The 7,659-nt window shown below is 43.5% G+C and overlaps 2 non-coding genes across 2 annotated transcripts; both read left to right on the top strand.

Moving 5' to 3' along the window:
• Positions 1 to 4,176: 4,176 nt before the first annotated feature.
• trnal-caa (transfer RNA leucine (anticodon CAA)) lies at positions 4,177 to 4,290 on the top strand. Its single transcript has 2 exons — positions 4,177 to 4,214; positions 4,256 to 4,290. It is a non-coding gene; the product is annotated as a tRNA-Leu (tRNA).
• A 1,377-nt stretch (positions 4,291 to 5,667) lies between these two features.
• trnal-uaa (transfer RNA leucine (anticodon UAA)) lies at positions 5,668 to 5,783 on the top strand. Its single transcript has 2 exons — positions 5,668 to 5,705; positions 5,749 to 5,783. It is a non-coding gene; the product is annotated as a tRNA-Leu (tRNA).
• Positions 5,784 to 7,659: the final 1,876 nt, after the last annotated feature.

The raw sequence follows: 7,659 nt of genomic DNA, 5'->3' as shown, positions 1-7,659 counted from the left end.
CCACAGGGGTTTGGAAGATGTCCAAGTTAATTATTACTGATGATATCTCAGTGTACTTGGAGACACATGATAAACTAGGCCGGAGTCAGCATGGCTTCATCCAGGGAAAATCTTGCCTGAGAAATCTAATGGAATTCTTTCAAGGGGGAACAAGCCAGACAAAAGAGATTTTCCGAATGCTTTTGAGAAGGTGCCACACATGAGGCTGCTTGACAAGCTACATGGTAATACAGTGAACGTTCTAGCATGGACAAAGCAGTGGCTGATGACTGGGGGGGGGGGCGGGTAAATAGAGCGATTTCTGACTGGTAGGCGTTGTCCAGCAGTGTTTCACAGGGGACTGTGTTGGCATCTATTCTTTTTTACATTATTTGCCATTGATTTAGTGATGGAAATGGTGGTATTGTTAGAACAATTGAAAACTCTTATGACTTCTATAGCTCTGCCGATTAACGCACACTCTGGAGTTACTCGCTTTATCCTGATTTCCGTTCTGCAAGATGGAGCAATATAGCTATTCCCCTGTCCTACAGTGTCCTTTGCAATCCGGAGTATTGATACATTGGTTTAGACCCAGCAATCTCATCTCTGCCTCTCTATCCTCAGGCAAATCCCATCAGATGTTAGAGTCCATGATTAATATTACAAATCCACTTTTATTTTTACTCCCTCTTTATTTTGTATCGTTTATTTGAATTAAATTGACTTGATTAGTGACATCATTCATATACATGAGGTTAAAAAAAATTGATACGTCTTCGTATAAATGAGCAACTTGCAATTGTCGTAATTTCTAAGCAGAATTATGTACGCCAGTATAGACATTAGAACATAGAAATACAGTTGCGTCAGCATTAATTAAACCGCCTGATGGCCTGGTGGAAGATATCCCGTAGCTTTTGTTCGCTGCATTTAAAATGTGGTACAGTTTCCCGGATGGTAGCAGCTGGAATAGTTTGTGGTTAGCGTGACCCGGGTCCCTTATGATCCTTAGAACCCTATTTACACACCTGTCTTTGTTTACGTCCGGAATAGAGGGAATTCCATCTGTACAGATGAGCCTGGATGTTAGAGTCCTGCCATGGAGCGAAGTACAGTGTGCATACCAGGCAGTGATGCAGCCAGTCAGGATGCTCTCAATCGTGCCACTATGGAAAGACCTTAGAACTTGGAAACCTATTCCAAACTTTTTCAAACGTCTCAGGTGAAGGAGGCGCTGTTGTGCCTTTTTCACCACAGAGCTGGCGTGCACAGACGACTTGAGATCCTCGGTGATGTTTATGCCAAGGAATGTGATCCAGTTCACCCTTTCAACACCAGATCCATTAATGTCAATAGGAACGCAAATTGAGAAGCAATTCCAAAACTGGTCAAATCAATCACTGTGCCAAACATCTTCTGTTTGGACTTTCCCGAAGTTTCGTACTATCCTCCACTTCTAGTGATCCCGATGGTGAATCCTCACTCTGATCTTCAACCCATCAGCGAGCGTCTTGGCAAAGGATGGGATTATAAGTCGACACTGAGACCCGTGTTTAGGAAGGCGGTAAGGAATAATTGGTAACATAATTAGCAATCACAGTGACGCCTCCAGCCTGGTTTACATTTGAACATTCATGTTTTATTCAATATTTGTAATCATTTATCAATTGTGTAGAACTCCATTTGTTCCCGATTATGGTGTGTGGACCAAGCTCCATAATATACACTATTGGGCTGCTTCTCAAATTGTATGTTTGCATGAATTTTGTGTATTAGTGTTTGTAAAAGAATGTCGATTTGGAACAGTGCAAGCCGAAGGAGAGTGGTCATTCACTGAGTACATGTACAGATAATTGGCTCATTTCTGAACGCGTCCCACTTACCAGAAAACGTCCGTCCCCAATCGACACTTGTTAAGTGTTTTTGATACCGTCAAAATTGACCTTTCTCCAATGAAAATTCACAAAGCACGAACGAAGTTCGTTTACATATTTACATTGAAACCATTGAGATCACGAGTTACAACGAGTTCGTTAAATCAAGCTTCTATTTCTTGCCCCGACTCATTAATTTCATAATAGTATATCAAGTATCGCACATGCTCTCGGCAACTCGTAAACGCACAAATTAAAAAAAAAAAAAAATCCCGAACACATTGGACGATCTCCTACCCATATAGTCCTTTAAAAGTGTGGAATTAACAATCGACGTGCGGAATGTTAAAAACACCTACTCTAACAACCGTAATGATTTGCAATAAACAGCGATATCTCCTCAACATTGGCCGTCTAAATACTATTGACTATTGGGTGGTCAGTAAACTATCCCCATTAACGTGATCATACCTTTCCTCTTTTTCAGTTTCACTCATAAAACCACAATAGTTTAATTCTGCATCTGTCCTGACTGAAGTCAGCCGTGACATTTTCGCTGATTATTAACGTTACTTTTCCTGCTTTAGTCCATCTCGCTCTATCACTCTGAAACAAAGAAACCAGACTCTTCTGCAACCAAGTCTCATTAACGCCTAAGTTACCATGATTCCAAGTTTTGATCCTAGCCCAGAGTTCATCGACTTATTCTCCGATACTTCTGCGACTGAAGTATACGCAGTGCAGAGCACTAGTCCTACCTTCCTGCCGTTGTGTGAGATCTTATCAAAATGTCGGTACAATCTCTCCACTAACTGTTCTGGCACGCTTGTTCCCACCTCCCTACAAATGTAGGTTAAACTTAATCATGCAGCGCTAGCTAACCCTCGGCAGGATATTAGCATTTCTAGTTCACGTGCAAATCGTCTTTATCAATGGGTCTCAGGTTCCCTGGAAGATAGATCAATGATCGAAAAATCGTATGGCCTCCCTCCTGCACCAGACCATTAGCCACGTGTTAATCTGCATCATATTTCCTTTACTGGCCTGATAAGGACGCGGCACGAGTCACTGTCAGAACCCCGAAGATCCTGCCCTACACCTCAGCACCTAAATCTCTGAATTTCCATTGCAGAAATTCGTCACTGTTCCTACCGATGTCATTGGCACCGAGCTGGAGCCAACCCCTGCCGGCTCACGCTCCTACTGGAGAATGTTCAACACGGGGGGCAACATACCATCCGGGAATCTGTTCTTCCCTTACCAGTCTGAGTCACAGACCATACTCAGTGCCAGAGATCCGACCTCTATGTCTTTCCCCGTCCAGGTCATCCAACCAGAAATGGCATCCAGGTGTTGCTGACGGTGATGGCCATAAAGATAGTCTGCACTGGGTCTTTAAAACCTTTTTCCTCCTGATTGTCACCCAGTTTTCTGTGCCCTGCACCCTGGCTGTCCTATCACTCTATATGTTCCGGTCCATCATGTCCGTGGCTCTGAATGAACCGGAGTTCATCCAGATTCAACTCCAGCACGCCTACCCGTCTTCCACATCTCGCGAGGAGCCTTTTACTGAGTCGGTGGCGTCCAGAGCTTGTTCCTGCCTTATTTTAATGTGTTCGGTACATTTAAAACTGGATCAGAGAACCTGAGCGAATTACGTTCTCTAAAGCGTCTCATCTCTCAGAAAGCCCGTGCTCTAACGTCCAAAACACCCTGCTTCTGTTTCCGCTCCGTCAGATTAAACATTGATCTACAAGCCTGAACAACATTCTGACTGTAATAACTCATCCATGACGGAATGATGAAGCAAACCCAAGAGACCGAACGGCCTTTCTGCACGATGTCTTATGTTCTTGTGAACCTTGTCACATCTTCGCTTTCTTCCACAATCATCAGATCATTGTCCTTGTAGTCTACTTACCAACGTCCATCTGTAATGCAGTGTTGCCCGGTTTAACTGAACAAACTGTGTTCAGTTTCTGTTGACATTGTTGCGATCAACTCCCACTCAATTTTTAGATTCAGTCGTGTCTATAAACGTTTATTTCTCTGCTTCACTAAATGTAAAATTATTGAGTCTTCCAGGCATTCTCATCTATCTCAGCAAACATCCTTCACAAATTCTTGCCGAGACGCGTCTCACGAGTGTTCGATTTGGAATTGTTTTACAGCTTCACTTTCCACAGAATTTGCCTAACCTGAGAAAATTGTAACACTCTCGCTTTCATTTCCGATTGGCAGGACGATATGCGTGATTGTGTGTATATAACTTTGCTTACAAGTCTGGCATTCATTCCGTTCTCAGCACACATCAAAAGTTGTCAGGATGGCCGAGTGGTTTAAGGCGCCAGACTCAAGGAATGAAAGTCCTTCCGACAAATAGGAGTGTTCTGGTCTCCATCTGGGGTCGTGGGTTCGAATCCCACTCCTGACATAATTTGTCTTTAAGCATTCATTCGAGGCGATGTTATTTCTGCAAACAAACCCTGGGTTGTTGAGGTGGATTGGAAAAACTGTTGGAGGATAAGATTATGTTTTTGACACTGTTCATCACATTACAATAGATCACCAGACACCGAACTGTGGGTAAGTGATTTATTCAGAAACAATTTCACGGTGAAGGATCTCGACCCGAAACGCCGACTGCTTATGTCTGTCCAGAGATGCTGCCTGGTCTGCTGAGCTCCTCCTGGCATACTCAGCTGATCAATATTGTTTCTAAAGTGAAATGATTGGTAGTCGGAATATTCAATGGATGGGCATGTAGTGCACACTATCATCTTTTGATCAAAAGTCCGGTGTCGGATGGGTAGCAACTGTTCTTGAACGTGGTGGTGCGAGTCCTGAGGCTCTTGTACCATCTACCCAATGGCAGCAGCGAAAAAAGAGCATGACAGGATGGTGACGACCTCTGACAGTGGATGCTGTTTTTCTATGACAGCGTTTTACGTGGATGTGCCTAATGTTTGGCAGATCTTTTCCCGTGATGGACTGGGCAGAATTCAATAAACTTTTTAAAGATTTTCCTTCAAAGGTACGGTATTTCCGTACCCTGTCTCAATGCAGACAGACAATAAACTCTCTACGACACATCTATAGAAGCTCATCATGGTTTTTGATTTCATGCTGAATGTCCGCATTCTCCTAAGAAAGCAAAGGATAAAGTCATTCCAACAATTTAAAGTTACTGACGCGCCTCGCCTCTGATCCTCTAAAGAGAGCTGGCGTAAGAACCTCTGGTTTTCGCTCCGCTGAAGACAACAATCACTCCTTGGTTTTGCCGACATAAAGTTATGCGGTGTTGGCACATCGTGTTTGTTACGATCCCCTCTTAGTTGAAATATATGCCCTCAGAGAGGATCTTTTAAAGACTTGTAAACCCTGGAATGGAGATAACTTTTCCATGCACTACCAATATCTATGCCTGAAAATCTAAGAAACGTCTGTCGGATTCCCCCTCACCTCCGATGCTCCAGAGAAAAAGAGCAAGATTGACTAAACTCTCGTTATTGCACAAACCGTCTATTTCAGGTAGCATCTTGGTGATGCTCTTCCGCACACTCTCCGAATCCTCGTCATCCTCTCTCTGGAGGATGGCCTGAACGGGGTGCAGCACAATCCCAGTGCTGTGATGCTGTACGCTCTGATTCCGCACATGCTCGCAACCTGAGAAAATGCATCACGTCCATATTCATTTAGATTCCCAGGATATCGAGTGTGTTTGTATGTATACCCTCTCATCAAAGCAGCCATTCAGACTATTCCGAAATTCAGCTGTTTATCTGGCATGTGGAGAGAGTACTGCAGAGGGGTCAGGGTGGCCGAGTGGTCTAAGGCGCCAGACTTAAAGCGAGTAAGTCGCATTCTAGTAAACGCGAGTGTTCTGATCTCCAACTGGAGGCGTGGGTTCGAATCCCACTCACGACAAATACTCTGTTTTTCACGTGCTGTTTTTTATAATGTAACCACTGTAATTTTACTGCAGCGATCAAAGCGTGGTCTGTTTGGGAGTATGAGAAAGACACAATTAAAATAAAGCTTTTGTTTTAGTCACAACAGAGAGCAGAAGAACGGGTTACATGGGATTCAAGCTGCAGATTTTGATGAGAAAGAGGCCTCGTTGAAGAGTGTCTCTGTCACCTTCTCAGCCGCGGCTGTTTATTGGACAGAATGACATTGGTGCCATTCAAACACATGGTTGGTCTCTATATTGAAACGACATTTTACATTGTCGTTCTTAAGTGTACATCTGCCGCAGAGCTCCGTAATATGTGTTTAACACCTTTCTGGATTTGGGCATATCGGATTGATCATTCTCGACTGGATTATATTCACTTTCCGTTGTTTAACAGGCCACTCTTCTTTGTTTTGCAATGCAGATATTTTAAGTCGTACAGCATGGAAAATAGCCTTCGGCTCAATTAGTTCAAAGTTCAAAGCTGAAAGTAAATTTTGCATCACAGAATATCTATATGCATATATCACCATTTGCAGCAATGAGATTGACATTCCTGCGGGCATCCAAGAAACACAATAACATCCATGAATGACCGCACTAACAGGACAGTCAAAACACTGAATGAGTACAACACAGCAATCTGTGCAAAGTCAAGTGAAAGAATAATGGTAATAGCGATATTAATTGTTATTTTACGCAATAATCCAGGGCGACTGTGAAGCTCACTGGAGTTTGTTTAGATTTAACCTCTCTCAGAGACAACCAGATGAATTACACATTGACAGAGGATCGAATATGCACGGTTTGAAATTATTCACGCAATGCTGAAACACTTAATACAGATAGTAAATATAATTTCAAAAGTTATAAAATTAAAATCTGGATAAAATAAGCGTATAAGAGAGTTGCAATTGAGGTAGCATAATATATAACGGAACTGCAGGATACAGTACAACTGATGGATTAATACTCTTATTTTATGTGTTAATGACTTGGATGCTGGAATTGATGATCATACGGACAGGTTTGTGGTCTAGATGAAGATAGGTGGAGGTGCAGGAAATCTGGAGGAAGTAGAAAGTCTACAAAAGGACAGAGGAAGATGAGGAGAATGGGCAAAGAAGTGGCAGACATAAAACACTGCCACAAAATGTATGGTGCTGCACTTGAGCAGAAGAAATGAAATGGAAGGCTATTCTCTCATCGCAGAGAAAATTGGAAAATCTGAGGTGCAAAAGGACTCAACGTTGTGCGTCCAGCATTCCCTGAAGGTGAACATGCAGGTTGCGAAAGTGGTGAGGAAGGCCAATGCGATGTTCGCGATCATTTCCAGAGGAATGGGGTATGGATGCAGCGATGGAATTTTCAGGTTTTAAAATTCACTGTTGAGGCCTTACCTCGAGTATTGTGAGCAGTTTGGAGCCCCTTGTCTGAGACAGGTTGTGCTGTCACTGGAGACGGTTCAGAGGTGGTTCAGAAAATTATTCCAGGGTTGAAAGCTTTGCCATGCGAGAAGCATGTGCTGGTTCTGGGTTTCTACTCTCGGGGATTCAGGAAAGTGAGTGTTTCGCTCATCAAATCACCCCTTGGACAGTCTCTATCACTCGTGTCACCCAGCTGACTACTGGACCGTCTCTCCCGGTGTCTATCACCTGTGCCTCCCGGCGGCTTAGGCGCTCCTGCTCCATGACTAAACTTAGCTTCCCTCTGTTTCATCAGCTGCGGATGAATGTTAGGAACCCCGGCTGGAACCTATCAGCGAGACCTCTCTCGGAAAGGGCTGCCCTCGGTTGCTTTAATACTGTGGCAAGTACTCTTGGAGAAATCAAACTCAGGATTGCCAGT

Source organism: Hypanus sabinus, unplaced genomic scaffold, assembly GCF_030144855.1.
Source record: "Hypanus sabinus isolate sHypSab1 unplaced genomic scaffold, sHypSab1.hap1 scaffold_116, whole genome shotgun sequence".
NCBI classification, from domain to species: domain Eukaryota; kingdom Metazoa; phylum Chordata; class Chondrichthyes; order Myliobatiformes; family Dasyatidae; genus Hypanus; species Hypanus sabinus.
Note: the sequence above shows the minus strand (reverse complement) of the source record. Positions and strands in the feature narration are given on the sequence as shown.